This window comes from Hemicordylus capensis, chromosome 4, assembly GCF_027244095.1.
Source record: "Hemicordylus capensis ecotype Gifberg chromosome 4, rHemCap1.1.pri, whole genome shotgun sequence".
Lineage (NCBI taxonomy): Eukaryota > Metazoa > Chordata > Lepidosauria > Squamata > Cordylidae > Hemicordylus > Hemicordylus capensis.
In genome coordinates this window covers 193,506,511-193,531,463 of record NC_069660.1, presented here as the reverse complement: position 1 = coordinate 193,531,463, position 24,953 = coordinate 193,506,511, and the positions used below count along the sequence as shown (strand labels likewise).

Below are 24,953 nucleotides of genomic sequence, written 5' to 3'. Positions count from 1 at the left end.
TAGCTCTGGATGTCTGGCAGAGAGAAGGTTGGCACCACTAGAGTATGACATTATCCAAGAATGTACTATATATTTTTCTGTCTCTTTCTCAGGAGACCATTTAAGGGTTCCTCACCCATGGGAAGACGAGCTGGCAAGTAACCAAAATGAGTAGACACCAAACTTGTGCATTCTCTGCTTTTAGAGACTCATCAGTGTGTATCTTGATACAGCTTTTAGGTGGCTTGTAAAAAATTTCCTTCTATTCCAGCAGATCTTTGGTATCTAGGTTCTGACAACTGTTTCGTACTTTTCTCACAAAGGTTGTAACCCTGTTCCAACCGTACAAAAACAGAACCCTGTATACAATGGAGCTCTTCGCACAATCTGTGAGAAGAGCTCCTTCGAGGTCTGCAGGGAGAGGAGGTTTCTCTGACCCTCTCCGCAGATGATCACTCACCCTTCCTTGGGTGGGCAGATCGCCTGCCCAGATGCGCAGTGGCTTCCTCAGTGGCTCGCCCAGCAGCCCCAGGGGTCGGGTGTAGGGAAGCACTACAACATAGCACCCTGCCCCCCAGAGCCCCAATAATGCACTGTGCATAACTGATCCCAGTTATGCACTGTGTGTGGTGCATAACTGGGATCCCCCCTCCCAGCCAGAGTGTGCCCGCCATGGCTGCAAGCAGCTGGGGCAGATCAATCAATTAAATGAATCACAATCAATTAAATGAAGTTAAGGTAGTGCTCGCTCCCCACCGAGGAGCAGTTTAGGTGTCTAAATAGGTGGGTTTGCCACCATGTCGCCCAATAGCCGCAACCCCAGTGCATCATTGGCGCATCACTCACCCTCTAGCCCATGCTGTTCCCAGTTGCAGTGTTCATCTTAAGAGTATGATCACACCTGTTTCAGGGCACGTCAGCCTGATGATCACAGAAACAGGAGCAATCGTACTTACTGCATTCGCCTCTTCAGATGGAACACCATAACCATCAGCCTTGTGGGCTTGGAGGGTGAGTGATATGCCAGTGATGCCCTGGGATTAGAACTTCCGGACCCACTTTGACCACCGCAGTCATGGACAGCATTCAATTCTTGAATAGTCTGAACAGGGCTTGTGTCTTTTTTGCAAATGTATATATTTCCATTTTCTTAACAGAAATGTCTGCATTGGGAGCAGATGACCAGGCTTTTAGTATCCCCCTGCTTTTGTTGTAGTAGATTCTGTCATAGTAGACGGCTATAGAGAAATGTATATACATTTTAATGGGGAAAGGGATAGCATCCAGATTGCTGTTATCATGAGCAGAACTCTTCCATTCATATAAAGGGGGAGAGCAGATTCAATTATCCCTCCTTCCTTCTGCAACCCCTGTGCTTCCTAAAACATGTTCCTGTGAGTTGGGGAACCCTCAGTAGATTTAAAGGGGGCTGTGGAGGAAAGGAGGATCAGCCGGAATTACCACCCCCTCTTGCTTGAGCAGAGCATTCCAATTGTGGAAGTACGAGTCTCGATACTACCCATGGATTCTAGTAAATGGAGATACTCATCTTTCTGTCTTGCAAGCATGACATTCACTGACAACTGTCACAAGCTTTGATTGCAAGCTCAGCTTTTTTCACCCTTTATTAATTTCATTTTTATCCAACTGTTTTCCTTGATTAACAAGCAGTTGTACCAGTTTCGGTAAAGTTCTGTGTCTGGTGCTAGGGAGTTTGGTGCATTCATTTGATTTCCCTCTTGACATTTTAAGGTGTATTTCCCCCCGTCTCCAGTATATATTTTCTAGTGTGCTGTAATGTGTGGGTTATGTATGAGACAGTTGCTCAACTCTGTACTTCAGGTTTGCCCAAGTATTGATTTATGAAATCCAATGTGATTCCATTACTGTGTAAAGAGATTAATATTTTCTTAATCCTGTCAGGTTTGCGGTTTGATTTATATTTCTCAAAAATGTGCATAGGTGAAGGTTTTTCTTATTTTTCAGCTTGATAGATTTAAAGTCAGGGTGTCAGATACGGATCTAAATAAAAAATATGAGGGGCCAGACCTATATCTCTTACAGTAGTCAGGGACATGTATACAGGTTTAAGAGTAAATGGGGTCTGGATCAGCAAGAAAATGTTTGTCTCAAACAGGAGCCTTGAGAAAAACTGTTGTGAGGTTCAGGCCACACCCCAACTAAATCTCTTCATGTCAAGAAATACTGAGTAAGCTTTTGAAGTCTTAGACTTTTACTTTTAAACTAAACTTTTAACACACACACACACACACACACACACACACACACGGATATAAATGTTATTCCAATGTCTGTAGGAACTGAAGGCCAATCTTAGACAGTTGTCAAATCAATCGCAGCTGACAATAAGCTCTCCTGGTCACAGCCTCAACCTGAGGCACCAGGGTGAGGCCTGGGTCCAAGAGCTGCGAACATATTCTTTCTGGGGGAATGTAACCTTGTCCAGAACAGGACATTCTGTCTTGCAGATTACAACCCCCAACAATTAGCACCAATAATCCACCTTGCTTGGATTCAGCTTCAGTTTATTATCCTTCATCCAGCCCATTATTGCCTGTAGGCAGGCATTTAAGGGGCTAATGCCATTTCCTGATATTGATGACAAGGAGAAATAGATTTGGGTGTCACCAGCATATTAATAACGCCCAGCACCAAATCCCCAGATGACTTCACACAGTGGTTACATGTTGATGTTAAAAAACATTGGTACATAGGGACATAGGAAGCTATATCATACCGAGACAGACTATTGGTCCATCTAACTCAGTATTGTCTACACAGACTGGCAATGGCTTCTAAGGTTATAGACAGGAGTCTCTCTCAGCCCTATCTTGGAGATGGCAGGGAGGGAATTTGGAACCTTCTGCATGCGTGCATGCAGATGCTCTTCCCAGAGCGGCCCCATCCCCCGAGGGAAATATCTTATAGTCCTCACACACATAGTCTCTCATTCAAATGTAATCAAATGCAAACCAGGGCAGATCCTACTTAGCAAAGGGGGCAATTCGCGCTTGCTACCACAAGACCAGCTCTCCTGGTGATAGAATGTGTGACAGTTATAACTCAACAACATCAGGGCACCCAAAGATGGGAACCCCCTGATTGAAAGTAAACTGTCTTGGTTCTGATTCTACCCTGTCCTCATGTTCAATACCATCTGCAACCCAATTAGTTGTTATAAATATATAGAAATGCTAATTTTTCTGTAATCTTTCTGTCCCTGTCCCTTTCTGTCCCTGTCCCTGAATTAATGGTTAAAGTAATAGTCTTCCCACATTTCTCCTACAACTTTATTCATTTTTATCTTTCCACATACATTCACTTGTCTGATGTCCTCGAATTAATTTTTTCAGTCTCCTAATAAAATTCTTTTTTCCTCTTTCTTTCTGTTGCTTTAGCTCTTTTTAACACTGTGATTAACACCCCACCCACCACCACCAATTTTGTTATGGTTATTCATTGTTCTTCTCTTTGCAAATGTTCGCATTACAGTACCTTTTGATGAGTTGGACAGGGATGAGAAAAAGAAAACATTGACAGAGTATGTAAATGTGTGAAAAGGGGGATGGAGAAAGCAGACATCTACGGTATTAAACTGGCTCCCATTTTAGAGCAGACTAGGATATATGTAGAGTTGTCTTGAAGCAGGAAAATAAAGCATTTGATTCCTCTTGCTTCAGCTAGTTATGCAACTTAAGGGAGCGATTTGCAAATATTTCTCAATTGTTTTGATTAGTAGATTGTTACCACAGTATTCTCATTTTCCTTAAGGAATAGGAGCTATTCTGACTGGGGGAGCCTAGCCTATTCTGCTGGGGGAGCCTAGCCTGATTTTTGCAGATCATAAGAACCACTGGGCTTGGCTGCGAGCCCAGTGGTTCTAGAGTGGGTAACCTGCTCAAGAACCCCTTCCCCAAAACCAGGTTTGCGGAGCGAGCGCTCAGCAAACCTGGTTTTAAGAATTGTGAGTAGCCGTGGTGTGGCTTCACACCATGCCTACTCATGAGGAGACCCCCAGAGGGGAAGTGAAAAGCCACCTCCCAGCTCCAGGGGTCTTGCCAGCATGCCCTGTGCGCTCACGCAGGGCATGCTGGAGCTTGCGGGGGCCTATCAGAGCCAGCAATCGTGTGGGCAGCTGATCCGGCACCCAGGGCTCCCTCCCTGCTCGTGAGCAGGGAGAGTGGGCTTAGCCCGCTCTTCCCGCTCACCGCCCCAAACTGGGTCTCATGGATTGTGAGACCCGGTCCATAGTTTAAAAAAGAGGAGGAAGCTATTCACTCAAGCATGCAAAACTGGGCTAAGGGAGTCCAGCCTGGTTTTGCATGCTCGTGTGAACCACTGGGACCGTGGGTGATCCCAGTGGCCACATGGTGGCAAACGCGCCTAAGTGACCTCCTGCTTAAAATGAGGTTAAGGGAGCGAGCGCTCCCTTGACCTCATTTTTTAAATTGTGTGTCTGTCATGGCTGCTTGGCACGGGGTGGGGAGAAGGGATCTTAGCAATGCACTGCACGCTCATGTGGTGTATTATTGTGGCTCTGAGGAGTGGGGCACTGCATGGCGGTGCTTCCCTGCACCCAACCCCCAGAGTGGCCAAGCGAGGTGCAGGCGGTCTGCAGTAGAGCCCCCACTCATCTGGGCGGGCAATACAACCACCCAGGGAAGAGTAAGTGATCATCTTGCAGACCTTGAGAAAGCTCTTCTCATGAATCCTAAGAAGAGCTTCAAGGAGTATTTTATTCATTTTGCTAGAGAAAAGTAGGATGAGCAGGGGCAAATTCTGATATTTGTAATTTATTGATAACATTTTGTTCATGTATTACATCAATATTGCATCCTCCCTCCAAGGAGCTCAGAGCAGTGTACATGGTTCTCCCTCACAACTGCCTTGTGAGTTAGTAGGCTTATTCCCACAATCAGAACTTGGGTGGGAGAAGCTTCTTACCCAAGTTCAGGAGTTGGGCATGCTCCTGTTTTGTGATCATGTGTAAGGGGAAAACAAGGCAGGAGGCAGTGGTAGTAATTGTCAGCTAGCTTCCTGCTGAGTAGGATGTCTTTCCCTCCTACTTTGTTCAGCAGCTGGGTACAGCTGCTAGATAGGATAGGGCCCTCCTACCCAGTAAGAGGCTATCTGATGATCATTGCTGTTGCCTCCTACCTTGTTTTTCCCTTGTACACATCATAAATTAGAGCATGCACAGCTTCTGAACTTGGGTAGCATGCTTCTCCTACCCAAGTTCTGATCATGTGAACTTGCTTAGCGTCTCTTGGCCTAAACCAGATCTACTCAACTTTGGCCTTCCTTCAGCTGTTTAGCCTACAGCTCCTATAATCCCTGGCTATTGACCACTGTGGCTAGGAATTATTTCTTGTTTACACAGTCAGACAGGTGTTATTGACTGGTTTGTTTTATCCAGACATCGAGTCCTTCCCAAGGACCTGGGATGCCAGAATTTTATTGTCAATTGTTATAGATATCGTCGCAGAATATAGGCTGTTCCCAGTAAAGCTGCTTTTTGTAACTGGCTGATGGTGATTTCTGTGGCCCCTATGGTGTTGAGGTGCTCTTCAAGGTCTTTTGGAACTGCACCCAGGGCGCCAATTACCACTGGGATTATTTTGGTCTTTTTCTGCCACAGCCTTTCAATTTCAATTTGTAGATCTTTGTATTTGGTGATTTTTCTATTATTATTATTATTGTTGTTGTTGTTATATCAATTTCTATACCGCCCTTCCAAAAATGGCTCAGGGTGGTTTACACAGAGAATAAATAAATAAGATAGCTCCCTGTCCCCAAAGGGCTCATATTCTAAAACAAAACATAAGTTAGACACCAGCAACAGTCACTGGAAGTACTGTGCTGGGGGTGGATAGGGCCAGTTACTCTCCCCTTGCTAAATAAAGAGAATCATCACGGTAAAAGGTGCCTCTTTGCTCAGTTAGCAGGGGGGTTGTAGTACATGGGAGTTGTAGTATTATGGGAGTTGTAGTACAAAAACTGGGGGCCTAAATTGAGCAGGTCTACCCTAAACTAACTAAAGTCACTCAGAGAGCTATATGGCTGAATGGGAATTTGAATTCATGATTTTTCCAGTCCTGTTCTGATACTTTAACCAGGATACTATGCTGAGAGCATCATCCAGTTTGCATGAACAGGACTTGAAATGATATATTGCTGTGTCATTTTTAATGAAAAGGTGTCATCAAGCCACCTGCCACTCAAGAGCTATTGAAAAGGGGATTGGTAGCAACAGTGTCATCCTCCTCTTGGGCTTGGAAAACAGGAGAAGAGCTCCTGGTTGGTGATGAGACTTTATGGTACTGGTGGAGTTCCTGCCCAACCTGTTCGCACCTCTCTGTGCCAATTTTCAAAGCAGAAGGGTCGGATGCAGCTGCTCCAACTGCCTGCATCCTTGTCATCCAACTGCTCCACACACCATCAGTCGGATCTGTCTGTCACTCACAACAGTTCCTCCTTCATCAGCCCAGAGTTTCTCTCCTTCCACCAACAGCCACTAGCTGCTACCCTTACTACCTAAAAGTGCTCCCCTGCAAATTTGCCACCCAAGCCCAATTCCCTTTGCTTTATTATTGTGCCAGCTCCATGAGTACCACAATGCTCAAATGCAGATTAGCTAGACTGCTTGGCAAACTTACATACCCTTTAAATGAAGCTTTAATATTACATAGGAGAAGTGGCACCTTCTGCCACTCTTAATTTCCCTCCTACAGAAGAAGGGAAATGGAATCCTAGCATATGATCTGTATCCTCTGGGCAGGTTTACTCAGGCAAACAGCCTCCTTACCAACTATACCAAGTATCTCTTTTTACTGGGGTCATATAGAGGTGTGTGTTGCTATGTGAATTGGTAATCCACAGATACATGCTGTGATTTTGGTGCTTGTGTAACTGACGACACAGTAATTTGACCCGGTAACATTTTTATTCCTCCACACTTCCTAGCATGACATGATTACTGCTAATTATGTAAAAAAGATGCAAGTCAAGTGCTTGATAAATCAAAATAACATTTACACTTTATGGGATCATCTTCAATTCACAGTTGTGTTTTTCTACCCAATTAAGGTGAGCTTTGCTCACTTTATGTCCAGTTCTGAGGAATGCCCTGAAGCAAGCTAAAGGGAGGGAGCAGTTGACCAGGCTGCAAAAATTATCAGCAGCAATGTATGTCTCAAATAGGCACCGAAACCGGTTTAACCAGTTTAACTTTCTTTCTGGAATGCATGGGATGTCCTTTATGCCTCCTTTTTCAAATCAGAACTAAAGGTGGGTAAAACCTCTCTGAGAAAGTGTATTAGTTTTATCGAAATTCTTTTATCTTCTCTCAAAAATCCTCACTCAGTTCACTCAGAGAGGAACTTACAAAACTGCCAAATGGAAGAAAACATGATATATGCTCCCAATTCTGTTGAAAATTCTAGACAGATTGAAGTCTCAAGTTACCTGCACTCGTCATTTCCTTTCCTGATAAACCAAAAGTATTTTTCACTGCCATTGCTATGGCTCTAGAACGCCAAACAATCTGTCTTATTGTTAGACCTGGTATGAACAGGTAGCTTTAAACCAGGAACTAGACTGGAAATGCAAATATCCAAATTCAGCTGTGGGGTTCTGGTCTGGCTTGAGACTGTGTGTGTGGGTTTAACACTTCTGCCCTGCCCCATTTTTGTGCTGAAAATTATCTCCTCATTTCAGTATTTCTCCCAAGGAGAGATTTTCTAGAACTTTCTCCACATCCTTATTTCAGAAGCAAATATGGTACCCACTTCACAGGGAAGATTTACAGCATGAAAGCAGCTCAGGGGGGACATTGTTTTTTTAAACATTTTATGCTGCAGTTCTATGCTGCAGGGGACCCACATATTTGTAGATAAAAGGACCACTTCCAGTCCCCTTCCTGATTTAAACTCATCTGCATACAACTGGTTTAACAGCATGTGTAGTTTGGCCCTAAGTGAACATCTCATTGCATTATATCAGTAACTTAATTTCACCCCAACCACTGCAATTTCAATAGCCGTTGAGGCACCCCTTGATCCTCCTTTACCACAATTTGCCCTGGTGAGAAATCTAGTTCCCAGGAGTTCCACTGACTTATCAAAACTCATATAAAAAATGGGTGATCCCTCTTTAAATTTTAGTCACTGTGAAACTGATGTGTATAGGACAGCACAGCAAATCAGACATGAAATTGTGATCATGAGAAGTTTTTACTATGATAAGATTATCACTCCAATATACAAAATAATACGTCACCATTTTGGTTGCTTAGAAAAAATCCAAAAGACAAAGTAAGGCAATACCTTTATTAGGACCAACTAACAAGTCTCAAAATTGTGAGCAACTAAGTTCTCCAGGACTCTTCTTTAGGCTGAATAAGAAGTAAAATAGGGGGAAGAATGCAAAGCTGGACATGATCACATGCACACACATCCTAGAAGAGGAAAAATGACTGCCCATTGTGGAAACCCATTCCCAACATCAGAGTGCCCATTGCACATTATCTCCATTAGCCATGTGTGTATAAGGCAATCCACATGTGTACAGCTGTACATGAAGAGGGCTCATCGAGACAAATGGGCAACATAGGTGATCAGGCTTTCCAAAGAGCCATATGAGCATTCAGATCACACTGAGGTGAGTCTCACGATCAGTGAGACCCGCCGGAGGGAGTTCTGCAGGGAGAGTGAGCTTAGCTCGCTCTCCCCACAGACAATCTAGGCTGCAGCCCTGGGAGGCCGAATCAGCTGCCCACTCAACTGCCGGTTCCATCATGCAGCCAGCGGGGGCTGCGGGGATCAGGGGCTGTGTGGCACTTGGAAGTTCCAGGATGCCCTTTGCAAATGCGCGGGGCATCCTGGAGAGACCCCCAGGGTTGGGAGGCTTGTTTCAGCCTCCCAACAGGGGTCTCCTCATGCGTTGCCGTGGTGTGGAGCTGCGCCGCAGCAATAGACAATAAAAAAGATGGAGTTAGCGGAGCACTCGCTCCACTAACCTCGTCTAAGGGGAGGGGTAAATTAGGGGGTTACCCACTTTGGAGATACCAGACTCGCCTGTGAGCCCAGTGGTTCTCACATTCTGCCAAAATCGGGCTAGGCTCCCTTGGCCCGATTTTGGCCAATCATGAGAATAGCTTCACTGTGTAAAAGTGTTGGAAAGTGAGTGGGCCAGCAGACACAATCCTACACCTCCCCCATGCATATACACACCAATGAGGAAATGTGTAGATCTTTAGTGATGTGCAGAACTCACTGGTGGTATTTTCTAGTCAAAACTTTTGGTTCATGTCAATGTTTTGGAAATATGTCTCCTAAGGACAAAGCCCTACATTTGCTTCAAATTTTGCTTAAGGCAAAATTCTGTGGCAATTTTAGTAAAAACAACACACAGCAAGAGGTTACATCTGACTGACATCCACCTGGCTGCTTCCCTGATGTCATTCCGCTGGAAAAGAAAATGCTTCCTTGATGACAAAAGATTTTGCCAGTGGCTGAATGGAAGTTTTGTTGACTGTTGGCTGCTGAGGTTATTACCTGGAGACTTATTGGTTTATGTTTACAGCTGTTGACATTGCATTTGAAGTGATCTGTATTGTTTGTTGTTGGGCTTGTATTTTATACTTCTATTTTTAATGATTTTTTTTAATTTTTAATTTTGAATATTTAAAATTTCAGCTAGGTTTTGATGGTGTGACATAAAGGTGCTTGCCCTTTATTTTATTTTATTTTATTTTATTTTATTGGTATTGGTATTGGTATTGTTGTTGTCCACCACCTAGAGTCTTTGGAAGAGGCAGTATATAAGAATATTTAAATACATACATACATACATACCAGTCTATGTACAAGCCAGATCCTAAGGCATTTTACATCATGATGTCCTAGTGAGTGCAGTCATGAAATGACTGATTCAAACATTTCTTTTATTATTTAATAGCTTTCTGTCCCACCTTTCCTGCAAATGTGACACATTATTTACCCTATTCTAAAGCAGAATACGAATTCAAAAAATATTGATATACCGAGAATATTTCTATGCTGCTTTTAAATTTTCCCAAAACAGTTTAGAAAGAGATAGATAGATAGATAGATAGATAGATAGATAGATAGATAGATAGATAGACTTCCTGTCTCCAAAGGGCTCACAATCTAAAAAAGAAACATAACACCAGCAATAGCCACTGGAGGGATGTTGTGCTGGGAATGAATAGTTTTAGGGTTAGAGTTAGGGTTTTCCTTGATTAGTGACAAATCAGACTGAAGGGAATGTGCTCATCCCTATCTCTCAAAGTATAGGAAAGCTGGCCTCTCATTCTGAGAGTCCAGTTACCTTAAGTGACACTGTAGAGTAATGCACAATTAATGTTAGTTTTAAAGTGAGTTAATGGCCACATTTGCACATAACATGAAATCACGAGGCCAATGGACTCATGGTTCCAATCCTCACCCCTGTTCTCCTGTCCGAATCTGGATGTAACAGAGAGCAATCTCTCTTTAGAGAGAGCTTTCCAGGACATCTGTGAAATTGAATTGCTACCTTGTGGTTACCTAAAAGATTCACTGATATTTAAAATCCTAAAGAAAAAGAGTTTGGGTTTTCTAGAAAAATTTCCAGTTTAAATAATTAAATTTTGTTGTTGATGATGTGCCCAAGAGTCTGTAGGGGAGGAAGGCAAAAGTAATCAAGCCTATTTCTATTTTTTGCCAGATTTAATTACAATTCTTGAAAACAAACACTCTGATCCTTATTTTTTAAACAGTGAAATCTAATTGCTTGGGCAGCAATGATTACAGAGTATTATGAAGAAGAGAAATCATTGTAAAGTCTAATTAGCATTGAGTCACTCAAGCATCTTAATGACTAGGTATTTTTAACCAAGAAAGCATTATATATATGCTGTCTTGTTTTGTTTACCAATGCAATGTAATGTAAACTTCTCACTGTATAAGCATGTTAATGTAGCTAATGTTGATAATACAGTAATTGCCAGTTTGTGATTATGTGCATTCAATTTTGAATGTCTTCATTGTATTATATCCTGTTAACATAAACAATTTTTCCAGTTCCCTTTATACATAAAACAATATTAGTTTGCAAATAGTAGTCTTTGCATCCATATGTTTCTTACTGTTTGCTGTTCATTACAAGAACTTTTTTTGAACTTTCATTTAGTACAGTATAATGCAGCAATCATTGCAGTAGTAAAACCTTAATGTAAAATTATGTAAAGATTGGTTACTACTATACTAATAACTTAGGAGTTAACAAAATATGAGACCTGAGAAATCCATGAACAGGATCCCATTTATATTTTATATATCTTTGGTGCTGGGCAAAGGAGATCACTTTCATTTGATTCTAAAAGTCCAGCTTTCAGTGTTACGAGCTATTCATGATCTGCTTTTATCCCAGTTGCATGGCCATTCCTCAGTTCTACTTCTTGATCTTTCTTCAGCTTTAAAAAATATATGATTACTGATGATTCTATTATTCTTGTCTCTTTGAACTCTCCGGGTTTTCCTGAACAAATGTCTTGTTTTTTGTTTCTGTTTCAATTCCATATCTCTGATCGCTTTTTCCGTTTCTGTCACCTGCTCCCTTTCCACTCCTTGTTTGAGTTCCCTGAGATTCTATCCTGAGTCCATTCCCTCTCCATTATTTACTTTTCTCTTTGCAACCACATCTATTCACATAGCATTAAGTTACCATTTTCATGCTGATGACCTTCGGCTTCATATTTCCTCTCCTGATCTGACCCTTCCTTTAGCTAATATTACTTCCTGCTTAGCTGTTATTTCATCTTGGATGTCTTCTCACTATCTCAAATTAAATCTCTTGAAAACTGAACTTCTGGTCTGTCCTCCTTATTCTTCATTGAGTCTTCCTTCCTTATTTTTTTACATTTAAGTTCTATAATAGCATTAGAACATTACATTAACAGGCCTAGAAGAACTTCTCTCTCTTCAAGTTCAAAATTTCAGAGTTATTTTTGATTTCCTCTTTGTGTTTTGTCTTCATTTTTATTCATCCCAGTGTAAAAATTTTCTGTTTGAATAATCAAAACTTTGCTCAGTTTTCCCCTGCTACAAACAAAACACTCTCTCATTCCATCCAACCTTGATTATTATAATGCATCTGCATCTTTCCCAGTCTTTCCTATTTTTCATTTTAAACCTCTTTCGTTGGACCAAGCTAGAAGTTACTAGTAGGTGTGAGGCTCATTGTTGACTGGGCAAAGTCATTTTGTGTAGATTACACTTACAGGAAAGTTCAAGAAATTAAACCTATGTCATATGAATTTGCATTAATGTGCTTGCAAAAGGGAAGTAAAAGAACTGTTTGAATTTTGTAAGATTTTAACTTCCAGCATTATTCATTTCAAACCTTATTCATTTAATTGAATAAATACAATGTGTGGTAAATTTGAATCACAGTAAATTTGAATCTGAGAAAGATCTGCTTATCTTGGAAATGATTTTTGAAATTACTGGTCTTATTACTGAGTGTTAAAATCTGCTGAGAACAATAATAGTTAAAATGTTATGATTATATTCAGAATTCTAAAAATACAAACAAAATTAAACCCTTCAATGAGCATATTCTGGTGTAAGAAGTAGTACATTTGACTAATTTAAGTGGCAGGATTGTGTATGCAAAATTTGATATCTGTAGGTCATTGGGAAGAATGACTTTATTCCACACTAACTAACCTGCCAACAAACAAATTCTATAAAACATATAATACATATGGGAACTTTTGTTTGGAAATGCTGGAGGCTTTCTTGTTTTTTTGTTTTTGTTTTACTCAAAGACAGCTTTGGGTTAGGCAGAGTTGTGAGCTTCCTGGGAAATTTTGAATTGGAAAATTGTCTGCATAATTTCTCCCTTATTTGCATAAAATTTGCATTAATCTTTTTCTCAAAAACTTACTATACTAATTTTCCTGATGCCCTAAGTAGATTGTGATCTGATATAGCACATTATCTGACCTATTTATACAGTTTAAAACATCACCTCCACCATATTAATTTCCCCTCACTGTATCTCCAAAGTTTTTCTAGTAGCCATTTAGAAACTATAGAAATAGAACGATTTCCACAGAAAAATAATGTTTGGGACATTTTTCTAGAAAAATTTTCACCCTACACTGTACATCTCTTATGGCTGGTTGGTTTGCCTGTGAAGCTACTATTAACTCCTGAAGGCAAAATTTACAAGGACAATTATTGTGCCAGTAAATCCCCCCCCCCCGAGCAATTAACGGCAGCTTTGGGAGCAATTTTGGTGAGGGACGCAGGATGGAAATATAGGGTGTGATTTCCCACCCTCCATTTATACCTCAACCCCAATTCAAATCATGCCCTCTCATAACTGCATCAGGGCAAAAAAACATGTTGCAGTTTCAAAACTCAGAGCTCCCATACCACAATTAGTTCATCCTTATGATTTTCATTCACAATTCCAACCCTCTCCTCCTACCAGTTCTAGCCAAACCATGCTCCCCACAACTTATAAACACAGCAGCTGGGCTGTGGGTGGGGCCATCTAAAAAGGTAAGGGGCCAGGCCCCTCTGCCTTGTCATTCAAGCCTTACTGCCACCTATCTTGATTTTTCTGCTTCCTGATTTGATCACTCTTCCCTTCTTTATACTCATTTTCACTTGTTGTCCTTTCCATATTATTTTCAATTCAAATGTGGGCTGCTTACTTTCAAATACTAACATCGTCTTGCCACTCATCATCTTTCTCTTTTCCTCTCCTCACTTTTCCCTACTTTCTACCTCTTTTTTTAGTGTATCAGCCTGTAGATAAGATCCGTCTTCTTTTAGTGAATTCACAGCACTTGCAGTAATTTTTTGGAGCACTATATACCAATATTATTGCAACCTGCAGTAGGAGTTGGGTGTCAATTGGTCCTTAATTTCTCTTCATCGCATGCCCTGGCCAATGAAGGAGAAGGAAGCATTTCTGTATTTTGTCAATTAAAGCACTCATTTTGATCCAGCTGGGCATGGCTGCATTATTTTCTTAACTTGCAAGATGGACATAGATTTTTTTCCTAGTTTGAGAACAAACTGAAGAGCACTTGGTACTTTTAAAAATGTGTATTAAATAATTTGACTATTTCAAATAGCCAGACCAAGTAGACTACTTGTATTTAGGATTTTGCTGTTCCTCGTTGCCTTATAATGCTCCTTCAGTGTACACCAAATAATTTTTGTTAAGGACTTGGCACTACATACAAGAGATCTTCACGTGAAGCTGATTAATGTGTTCAATTCGCACTTCTGATGAAACATCTAAAGGAGACTTATTCAATTCCATGTATATGTACACACGTTCATACAGGATCCATGATTATATTGTACATACATCTGGAATACATGCATTTCACCACAAGAGATGATGTGCAATATGTTTCCAGTTGTCATGTTTCCAGTGTAATATCTGAAGGGGGATTCAGATATTACACTGGAAACATGGCAACTAGAAACATAAGTTACTTATGCTTACACATGCATATCCATACGTGTACACACATGCACATATGCACACACCCCACTCACCATATGTTTGTATGTTAGTAACATGTGAATCCACTCTGAATGTTCAGATTTAAGTTCCATTGCTTCAGAAGAAAGTGCACTTTGGTTCTTTTGCATCAGGTGTTTGGGGACGATTAAGTACAAGGAATGCTGTGGTTGCATTTGCAATGGTTTCTCTTGACTGGATTACATAGTACTTTAAAATGAATTTACAGGGTATACTTGGTCTTTGCTCTTTCGATTCTTGATTGTCGTTTATGAGCTTTAGAAGGTTGACATTGTCTGTAACATCTTTTGAGCTGTTCTGCTGTAATACAATATGCTAACCACATTTTTTGTTGAGTCGTACTTATGTGCTGAAATGTTTCTATGCACTGAGCTGGAAGATAAAGGGCATCTACCTTTCCATTTCATAAAACATTCTAGCCTTAAACCTGTCATTTTTAAAAGGTCAGCATTGCAGTTCTGCTATTTGGGGAGAGCAAGAAGTCTGGTATCCCAAGCCTTTGATTTTTCTAATGAAAAACAACCAATTAAGCACTTTTTTTTCTTAATTGAAATATTATTATAAACTGATTTTGTCATGTTCTTCCATGCATTAGTAGTTATAAAGCCTGCTACAGCTTACTAGTGAGCATATCTCTCTTAGTTTCTGTGGATCATGAGATGGACAAATAAGCCTTGTCTCTGCACAAGGTACTTGCAAGTATAATGCCTCCATGTCAATCACTGCCAATAACCCTTATGAATCCACGTCCAATTACGGCTTTATTTGGCCACCACAAATAATTTCCATATGCTACCAGAAGTCATTTGGGGATGGGGCCATATTTCAGTGGCAGAGTATCTGCTTTTTGTGCAAATGATCCCAGCTTCAATTGCTGGTATCTCCAGGTAGGACTGGGAAAGGCTCCTGCCTGAAACCTTGGAGAGCCACTTCTGGTTAGTGTAGACCAGGCCTACTCAACTGCGACCCTCCAGTTGTTTTTGGACTACAGCTCCCAGTATCCTCAGTCACAGTGGCCAATAGTCAGGGATGATGGGAATTGTAAGACAACATCTGCAAGAGGGCTGAAGTAGAGTAGCCCAGGTGTAGACAATACTGAGCTAGATGGGCCAATGATAAGGCAAATTTCTATGTTCCTATCAGATGCTCTATCAGTCCTACCTGGCCCAAAGTTCTCAAACGCAGTGCCACTATGGTCATCACCGGGGTCATTCTGATGTGATGCCTTTAATGGGTTTTTTGCAAACAAGATCTACTGTTTTCAGGCCGACTTGGACGCCACTGTTTTTGCAGGATCTATGGAGGAGGTGTCCAGCAATCCCTCTTGCAGTATTAGATTGGATCAATTTCAATCTGTGACTCCTGAGGATGTGGACAAGCTGCTTGGGGCGGTGAGGCTTACCACCTGCTCTCTGGATCTTTGCCCGACCTGGCTGCTTCTATCTAGCAGGGAGATTGTTGGAGATGGCCTAGTTAATATCATAAACACATCACTGAGGGAGGGTAGGGTGCCTTGTTTGAAGGAGGCATTGATTAGACCACTCCTAAAGAAGTCTTCTCTGGATCCCTTAGTGATGAACAGTTACAGTCCAATCTCCAATCTCCCTTGGTTGGGCAAGGTGATTGAGAGGGTGGTGACCAACCAGCTCCAGGCAGTCTTGGAGGAAACTGATTATCTAGATCCATTTCAAACTGGCTTTAGGGCTGGCTATGGGGTTGAGACAGCCTTGGTCGGCCTGATGGATGACCTTTACCAGGGAATCGACAGAGGGAGTGTGACTCTGCTGGTTCTTCTGGGTCTCTCGGCGGTGTTCGATACCATCAACCATGGTATCCTTCTGGATCACCTGGGGGAGTTGGGGATAGGGGGCACTGATTTGCAGTGGTTCCGCTCCTATCTCTCAGGTAGATTCCAGATGGTGGAGCTTGGTGACAGTTGCCCCTCAAAATGGGAGCTGCTATAAGGAGTCCCCCAGGGCTCCATTCTGTCACCAATGCTTTTTAACATCTACATGAAACCGCTGGGTGAGGTCATCAGGATATTTGGTGCTGGGTGTTATCAATATGCTGATGACACTCAAATCTACTTCTCCTTTTCATCTTCAGGTAATGGCACTCATTCTCTAAATGCCTGCCTAAAGGCAGTAATGGGCTGGATGAGGGAGAACAAATTGAAGCTGAATCCAAGCAAGACGGAGGTGCTCATTGTGGGGGCTCAGAATCTGAGGGATGAGTTAGATCTCGCTGTGGTGGATGGGGTTACACTCCCCCAAAAGGAGCAGATGTGCAGCTTGGGAGTATTCTTGGACCCAGGCCTCACCCTGCTTTCTCAGGTGGAGGCCATGGCCAGGAGTGCTTTCTATCAGCTTCAGCTAATTCGACAGCTGCACCCATTCATTGGAGAGGATGACCTCAAAACAGTGGTGCATCAGCTGGTAACCTCCCAGCTTGACTACTGCAGTGTGCTCTACGAGGGGCTGCCTTTGTACATAGTCCTGAAACTTCAGTTAGTTCAGAATTCGGCAGCCAGGTTGGTCTCTGGGGCAACCCGGAGAGACCATATTATGCCTATTTTGAAACAGCTACACTGGCTTCCGATATGTTTCCGGCAAAATACAAAGTGCTGGTTATTACCTTTAAAGCCCTGAATGGCTTGTGTCAGAGTTAGAGAGCCTTCTTTTACATGATCCCCACCGCACCTTAAGATCATCTGAGGAGGTCCATCTCCAGTTGCCACCGGTTCATCTGGTGGCAACGCAGAGGTGGGCCTTCTCTGTAGCTGCTCATGGGCTGTGGAATGCACTCCCGGCAGAAATTCGTAATTTGAGATCATTGCCGTCCTTCAGGAGAGCCCTTAAAACCTACCTATTTGGCCTGGCCATCCAGGGTTTTCAGGGCTTTTAGCTGTTTTATTGGTTTGATTGTTTTAATAGTTTTTAATTGCTAATTCATTTTAATTGTTTTTATCATGCTGTCTATGCCTATGAATAAGGGACTGTGGCATGACCATCTCAAAATAAGCATTATTCTATATCAAATCATATGCATTTGCCACCAGGCATGTCCCTTTGACAGGGACATGCAGATCAGCAGACTTAAGTGTTCTGGGAGCTACTCCCCCCCCCCTTTTTTTTTGGTCAGAGCCTGGGAACTACCTGCACAACATGATTGCTCACAGAAGCTTATTGAGGAATTTTAACATCAGACCCTCTGAATTGCAGGATATTTTTGCTGCAGGAGAGAGAAAACACTGGGAAGAAATTGTTAGAGAAAATAAAAGCAACCTGATTACTTGGAGAGACAGAGAGAGAGAGTTCTTTAAAATGGTGTGGCCATTTCCCCACTCAGCCAGGCAATCTGATTTGCCATATTGACTGGAAGAGAAGGGAGGGGAAAGCAAGCTCAAAAGCCTGGAGAGGTACTTCACATAAGCTTGGGAGCCACCTAATGCTGAGACAGCTCCTATGTCAATTATGGAAGATTAAGATCTTTCAAGGGGGCATAACTATGGCAGGGCACAAAGTATGATATTTTAATTTCAAACAGCAACACCGAGAGGATGTAGCAACATATTTCAAGAATGCATAAGTATGACCATTATGGTAGGTGCCAACATTTTGAAAAAGTGAAATTCAAAGCAAACTAGGGTTCCTCCCAATGAACATCTTCAAATATATTGAAAATATTCAGGGATGCTTAATGAGCTTAAGACCTAATTAGTTTCTATAAGACAAGCACAATTTCCCAGGGGCGTCCTGCATACCCCTAAGGGCAATATATAGTAGACAAGTGTTGCAGGATCTTTCAAGCGGATGTAGGAAGGTCATTCAGGGGAGTTGCATGTCTACATAAAAAATCATAGCACAATTTCTTTTATGTAGACAGAAAAAATATGTCAGGGGCTTAATGTTGTCTTGAAAAATGCTACCAGGCTCCTTTGGAAGGGGACTGAACAAGATTTTTCAAGGGGCTGCAAGTGTAGCAGTGAGGTACTGGGGTATAGCAAGGTATGGTGAGTTGCAGCTCAATCTTTCAATGGGGCATAACAAAGGGTGGTGGGAGACATAACAAGTGATGATAGGACACAAGGAAATGTTTCAAGGTGACAAAAAAAGGCATAGTAGAGAATGTATAGCAGGATAAGAGTGTTTGTAGCAAATCCAGGAGGAGATGGAGAGACTGAACTCACAAAGCTGCTGTCCATGGTACTGAATATAGTCATTCTTTCGCTGTGTGATTCCACATGTGTATATTGCCACAATCACATTGAGTATTCCACTCCTAACAGTAATATGAAGCAGCATTCCCTGTATAAATAGGGGATATGTAGTGAGTTTCCTTGCTCTGTGTTATTGGTGGACACAGGTGGGAAATTTGTTTCCTATGTTTATATATTTTGAGTTGTAATTCCAGTTCTATGTTATACTCAAAGTGACTTCATTTTAATTAATTAATAAATTCATAAAGCATTAATTGAACCAGCATAAAACTGCAACATAAAAACAGCAGGCACTCTACCCCAGATGACTTTTAAGAACAGTTTCAGCAGGATATGGGAAATGCTTTTGAGGTTAAAATCTTATTAAGCTAGTGATGAAAGACAAAAAAGGAGACAACCAGGAAATATTTGTTATAGAGTCCCCGATGGAGGACCTGACTTCATGTTCTTACACATTTTATTATAATAAAAGATAGATGTGCACATTCTTTGTAATTTTCAATATTTATATTTCACACTTTAGGACAAGACCCACCCTTACCCCCACCACCCCAGGACAGCTAACAACTATCAAATAAAACAATTCTAAAAATATCACATCAGAGTATGAAACATTAATGGCAGTCACTTGAAGAACACCAGCTAGAACCAATTAGAAGTTTTGGTGTTTGTTTGTTTTTAAGAGGGGAGGGTTTCACTGCCCACTTTATTTGCTGGGAGATTCCTATGAAGAAGGGACTCACATGGGACTCATGTGGTGACTCATACATGGTCACTCATACAATGGAAAACCCACCCTGAGAATGCTGTGCCAGTATGGCCAGTATAATGTGTAGAAAACACTGTATCTTTGTCCAGGTAGCAAGAGTTAATATGAGACAGTCTTTTAGGAGGTGGTTCTTATATCTTTAGCATATGTGAGAGCAACTGTCCTTGTTTGTTTCAGCATAGCTCCCCCCAGTGATAGCTTGATGATGTGCGTGTGAGAGAAGGGGGGGGTGTTAGGGGTGTGCATGAGCACTGGTTCACCGTGATGAGGAGTAGGAGCTTTAAGAAAGAGGAGAGTAGGTCCTTACCTGCTCTCTGCCACCCCCTGCAGCTTCCTGCTGGGGCAGTGCTTGGCCCAAGTACCCCCACATGGCACCAGCATGCACATAGCATCCTGTGTGTGCTGGCACTGTGTGGAGGTACTTGGGCCAAGCACTCTGCATGGGGTGGCAGAGAGCAGGTAAGGACCTGCTCTCCTCTTTCTTAAAGCTCCCATTCCTCACTCCCCTTCTCGCGCTGAAATGGTGCTCAAAGAGTGGTTCATGCACACCCCTAATTGAGGTCATTCACACAATCAAAAACTGTGTTCTACCCAAATTTGGGAGCTGTGTGTGCTTCCAATTTTTCATTGTGTTGCAGCAAGGTAGGAGGAAAAACACAGTTTTTGATTGTGTGAATGACCTCATTGTGAGCAACGTTTGGACAGGGAAACACCTTCTTTTTCTGATTCCTCTACTGTGTAGGCCTCCTTAGTAACTTTATAAAATGAGAAGTGATATATAAATGTTTTCATGGGTGACATGATGCACAGTGGTATGGAACTGCTGTGCACTGTGTTGGGGCTGCTGGAGATTTGTAAAACAGCCCAGACACTGAGAAGGATGAACAGTTGCACAAGCAGTTCTACTGTATTTTCTCTGATTCATAATGGGAGAAATGGTGGCAACACTGCTTGTGCAAACTGCCTGTTCTCTACCAGTTAATTAATGTTTAGTATTTTTTTTTGAATTCCTGTGTGCATTTCCCAATTTCCCCTATTTTCTCTAATTCTTTATTATGTGTGCATCTTTGTTTCCTAATAAATTTCATATACTTACAGGTAGTAGTGGCTTCAGTCTGGTTTCAGTTCTGGCGTCAGTTCTGGCTTCAGTTCTGGCTTCAGTTCTGGAGAGTTACTTGCAAAACTCTTCCCCAGGTGCTTCTAACGGGTATGTGCTACGGATGAGTTGTTTTTAGATTAATATCATGTTTGTCTAGAGCTGGGTTGTGTGGACTCCAGCTGCTCAGTGCCTCCAAGACCCAAGCCAGAGAGTTCTAGGTTGCTGAAACTGTGTCTGAGCTGGGTCAGGGGCTTTAGAAAAGTCTTCAACTGGTGGCAGCCTACCCTGAAGGAGCAGCATGCTCCTAAAATCGGGATCAGAGCAATGTCTCTGAGTGTAGATCCTAGGAAAGCATCAAGTAATTCCATTTTGTCACAAATGCAGCAGCTCCATGTCAGTGCACAACATGTCAGTCAACAATAATTTGGGGAGGTGAAAGGAATCCAGTATCCAATATCCAATATCAGCACCTTACACTCCACCAATGAGTTATTTATCAGCCTAAAACCTGGAACACTGCCTATGGATCATAGGGAATTGGTAGCATATGAGATGGAGAAAACGGTCTCACTCGCCTGGAATGTGATACCATGTGACTGCAAAATGCTGTTTGTTCCTCAACAAGTTCAGTTGGTTTATTAATTTCAATATCTGAAACATTGCTGGGGGTGGGGGGGACTCAAAACCATATGACTCCAATTCCAGTTACTGGGAGGTATGCCCAAAACAGTGGCACAGTTGTTGAGAGAGGCAGGCAGCAGGGGGGCGGGGGGTTTACATATTATAAAGCATGTTAGAAATATTTTAGGTATATAATTGGTAATGATATCTCAGTGGCACTTCATTGCATACTGTTCACTATACTGAATATGCAGTTCAGTTCTCCATAGCTCATAGCTGTTGAATGTACACAGGGGTTATCTTATTATATAAGACTATATATACATTGTTCTCATGAGCAGCACAATCCAGGATAGGGCACCCCAGTTAGGGTTAGGCTGCTCGTGTGCAGCGCAGGGATCCACGCAGATCCTGGTGCTGCCTGCCCAGCTAACCCCATTTCTAAGCCCAACCTTTAGCCAACGTTAAGGGCGCAAGTATGCCCTTAACCCTGTTGCCTGGATTGTGTGTATGTTCACACAGAACCCATCTCATGGGTGGTATCCCCCAATCCACCATGCTCATTGAACAATGTATTATGGGATATGTGGAGTCCAGGACACATAATCTCGCCCTCTGGAGTTCTGCACTGCATGCAGTAGCACAGATCGTGTGGGACCGTGGTCCACACTTCCCACCAATGTTGAGGACCCATCTGGGGGAAAGGTTAGTTTAGTGCAGCCTTCCTCCCCACCTCCCAGTCATGTGAATACCCATAAAGAGTAGTGGTGAGAGCCAATGTGAGGCTGAAAGTGTGTTGGGTTTCAACCAGGGAGACAAGAGTTTCAATTCCTGCTGAACCCCAAGGCTCAAGACTGTGTAACCTTGGGACAGTCTTTTATCCCAGACAAACTTACCTCACAGGGTGGTAGGAGGGTAAAACAGAAAGAAGTCCATATGTGCTGCCGTGAGTTCCTTGAAGGAAGAGTGGGGTGTTAATGAAATAAAGAACAGTTTTGTGAAGTGCCACACTGCTTGAGACTTCCTGGCATCTTTGTGGTACAACTAGATCTCCATATCAAGAGTCAAAACACTGTGCAAGGCCAGGAACATAGAAGAAAAATGTAATACGGGGCAAAAATGAAGCTTTGGGGACATACAAGCAGCTCTGGGGCCACACAAGAGGCAATGCAAGGTGTGGATACTTTTTTTCCACAAGTAGCACCACTGTAGGGGGGAAGCAGGGAAGACCCTTCTGCCAGGGACACATTTCCAACCCTCTTAGTTATCCCTCTCACCTACCCACCCACACATACAACATTTACTGGGCATTGTCAAGGAAACAGACCAGAAGAACACACTAACAATTCTGAGGTAGAATATACAAAGGGTATTCACATGACTGGGATGCAGGGAGGGCTGGCACGCAGGGGAAAGGCTGCGCTAAACTTACCTTCCCCTCAGATGACTCCTCGACATTGGTGGGAAGCATGGACTGCACTCCCACATGATCCACGCTTCTGCGTGCAGCATGGATGTCCGGAAGCCAGGACAATGTATCCCGGCCTCCAAGTATCCCACAATGCACCGCACAATGAGTGAAACCCCCATGAGATGGGCACTCTAGGTGCACATCTCTGTGTGTGCTTGGGCTGCAAGCAGCCTGAGCACTGTGTGCTATTATTTAATAATAAATAAATAAATAGCCTGAGCATGCACACAATCCTCACCCCAGGATTAAAGGCATGCTTATGCCCTTAACCTCAGCTAAAGGTTGGGCTTAAAATCTGGGCCAGGCAGGTGCCCAGTGCCAGGATCTGCGTGGATACCAGTGCTGCACTTGAGCAGCCTAACTCAGGCTGGGCTGCCCTTATCTGGGTGCTTGGGGAAGTGGGGAGGAATTCCAAAATATATCGCTTCTTCTATAGTTCTGTTCATTAATTCAGGTGACCAACAACTTATGCTCAGAACATTCTCTATTTAGCCACAACATTTTGCTAAATTTAAATAACATTTCCAAGACACCTTATTAAACAAATAAATAGGTTGTGGGCTTACAAGGACTTTCCCTCCCCTTGCTCTAATGGAGAGGAACAGCTGGATTTCCAATTATATGTACAGCAGTATTGAAATTTCAGGCATCTTTAGAAACAAAATCACCAAGCAAACAAAAAACCCTGAGCCCTAGAGGCACAAAGTGACAAATCCATACACCATTGCTGTTACTATAAATGTTTTCAATAGAAGTTTTCGCTTGCTACTATTAAGTACAAACTTTCCAAGCAGTTGCTGCTAATTAATGAGATTAAGCTGTCCTTTGGCACATTGTTTTATAGTATTCCCATTGGCAAAACTTTCATTTTAATAATTGTTTACATGTTTCCTTTTTCCATTTTATCTCTATGCAGAATAAGTCTGAAATGCTTTATTATTTTATCTGAATTCTCTTAAGGGATCTCCACACACACAACCCCACCACCCAGCAAACATGCAAATAAGTTAAGAGTTTGCAAATAAAATGTTTGTGGTTATCAAATTATGTTTTGGACCTCGGGGAGTTCATACAGAAAATGTCATCTGCTTATTTTCTATGCATTATATTATAGCATGCTATTTACATCTAGTGCTGAACGTAACATCTGGCAAGTCACTGCAGGAAATGTATGACATTGGAGACAAGAAGCATTGATCTGACCCAATGTGGCAACTCTGGTTTAGATGTCTAAACGTCTGGTTTAGATGTGCATTAATCACTCAATCAAAAAATGCAACATCAAATGATGGCTTGCATGCGTGCATCAGAAAAGTAAAATTAGGAGCAAATTTTAGGATTCCTCCCAAGGACAAACATTTGAGAATTTCAAGAGGAGACAAATGAATGTCTATAAGATACTCTTCTTAAGGAGTTTATCATGATGAACATCATTGATCTAAAACCACAGACAGAACAAATATCCCCTGATTCAGTTCTATGGAGTCAGTCCGCCAGTGGTGTAGCAAGGTTGGAGTGGGCCTAGGAACAAAAAATGAAGATGAGCCCCCTTGCTCCCAGTCTTCTTAGTCCCTTGTCCGCCCCCCCCCCCCCGGTCCCCTCTCTCTCTCTTTCTCTCTCTCTCTCTCTCTCTCTCTCTCTCTCTCTCTCTCTACTTGCAGAAAATTGTAAGGACATTATGAAAACAAGATTCTTAGCATGCCCTTCCTTTCCCTTCTGTGCATATAATATGTATACACCCTCTTCATATATGCATACACTTCCACACATATACTTGTCCATGCATATTCCCTTAGCTAAGAAACATTTTTAACAAATATGCCTATTACTGTGACCTGATATATACAGACATACAACCCTAGCAAAGTTCCTATCCCTATTTGCCCATTTGTGCGTGTGCTCTCTCCCTCTCCCTCTCCCTCTCCCTCTCCCTCTCCCTCTCCCTCTCCGTCCCTTTCTCTCCCTTCCCCCCCTCTCTCTCTCACACACACACCACACAAACTTATCAAAGCTGCTCCAAGGACTCTGGATGCAACATGAGAAGTAAGAAAGGACTTGACTTTCAAGGGCTAGCAAAATATGCACACCAAGGACAACAAAATCAGCCATGGTTAGAGGTAGCCCTAAGCTTCCAGACATAGGAAATGAGAAGCATTGAAAATAACTCAATGCATACTCCTGAGAGATTTGAAAATGATTG

At 42.3% G+C, this 24,953-nt stretch overlaps 1 protein-coding gene across 5 annotated transcripts in view; it reads left to right on the top strand.

Annotated features, from left to right (window-relative positions):
- CDH12 (cadherin 12) overlaps nt 1-24,953 on the top strand; it is a 987,186-nt gene that overhangs the window by 187,535 nt on the left and 774,698 nt on the right. The window contains exon 1 of one of the 5 annotated variants that reach the window (XM_053248995.1): nt 9-27. The exons of the other annotated variants lie outside the window; for them this stretch is intronic. The gene's annotated coding sequence lies outside the window, so the exon portion shown is untranslated. Of the gene's footprint in view, nt 1-8; nt 28-24,953 lie in introns of those variants that run through there. 5 annotated transcript variants of the gene reach the window in all.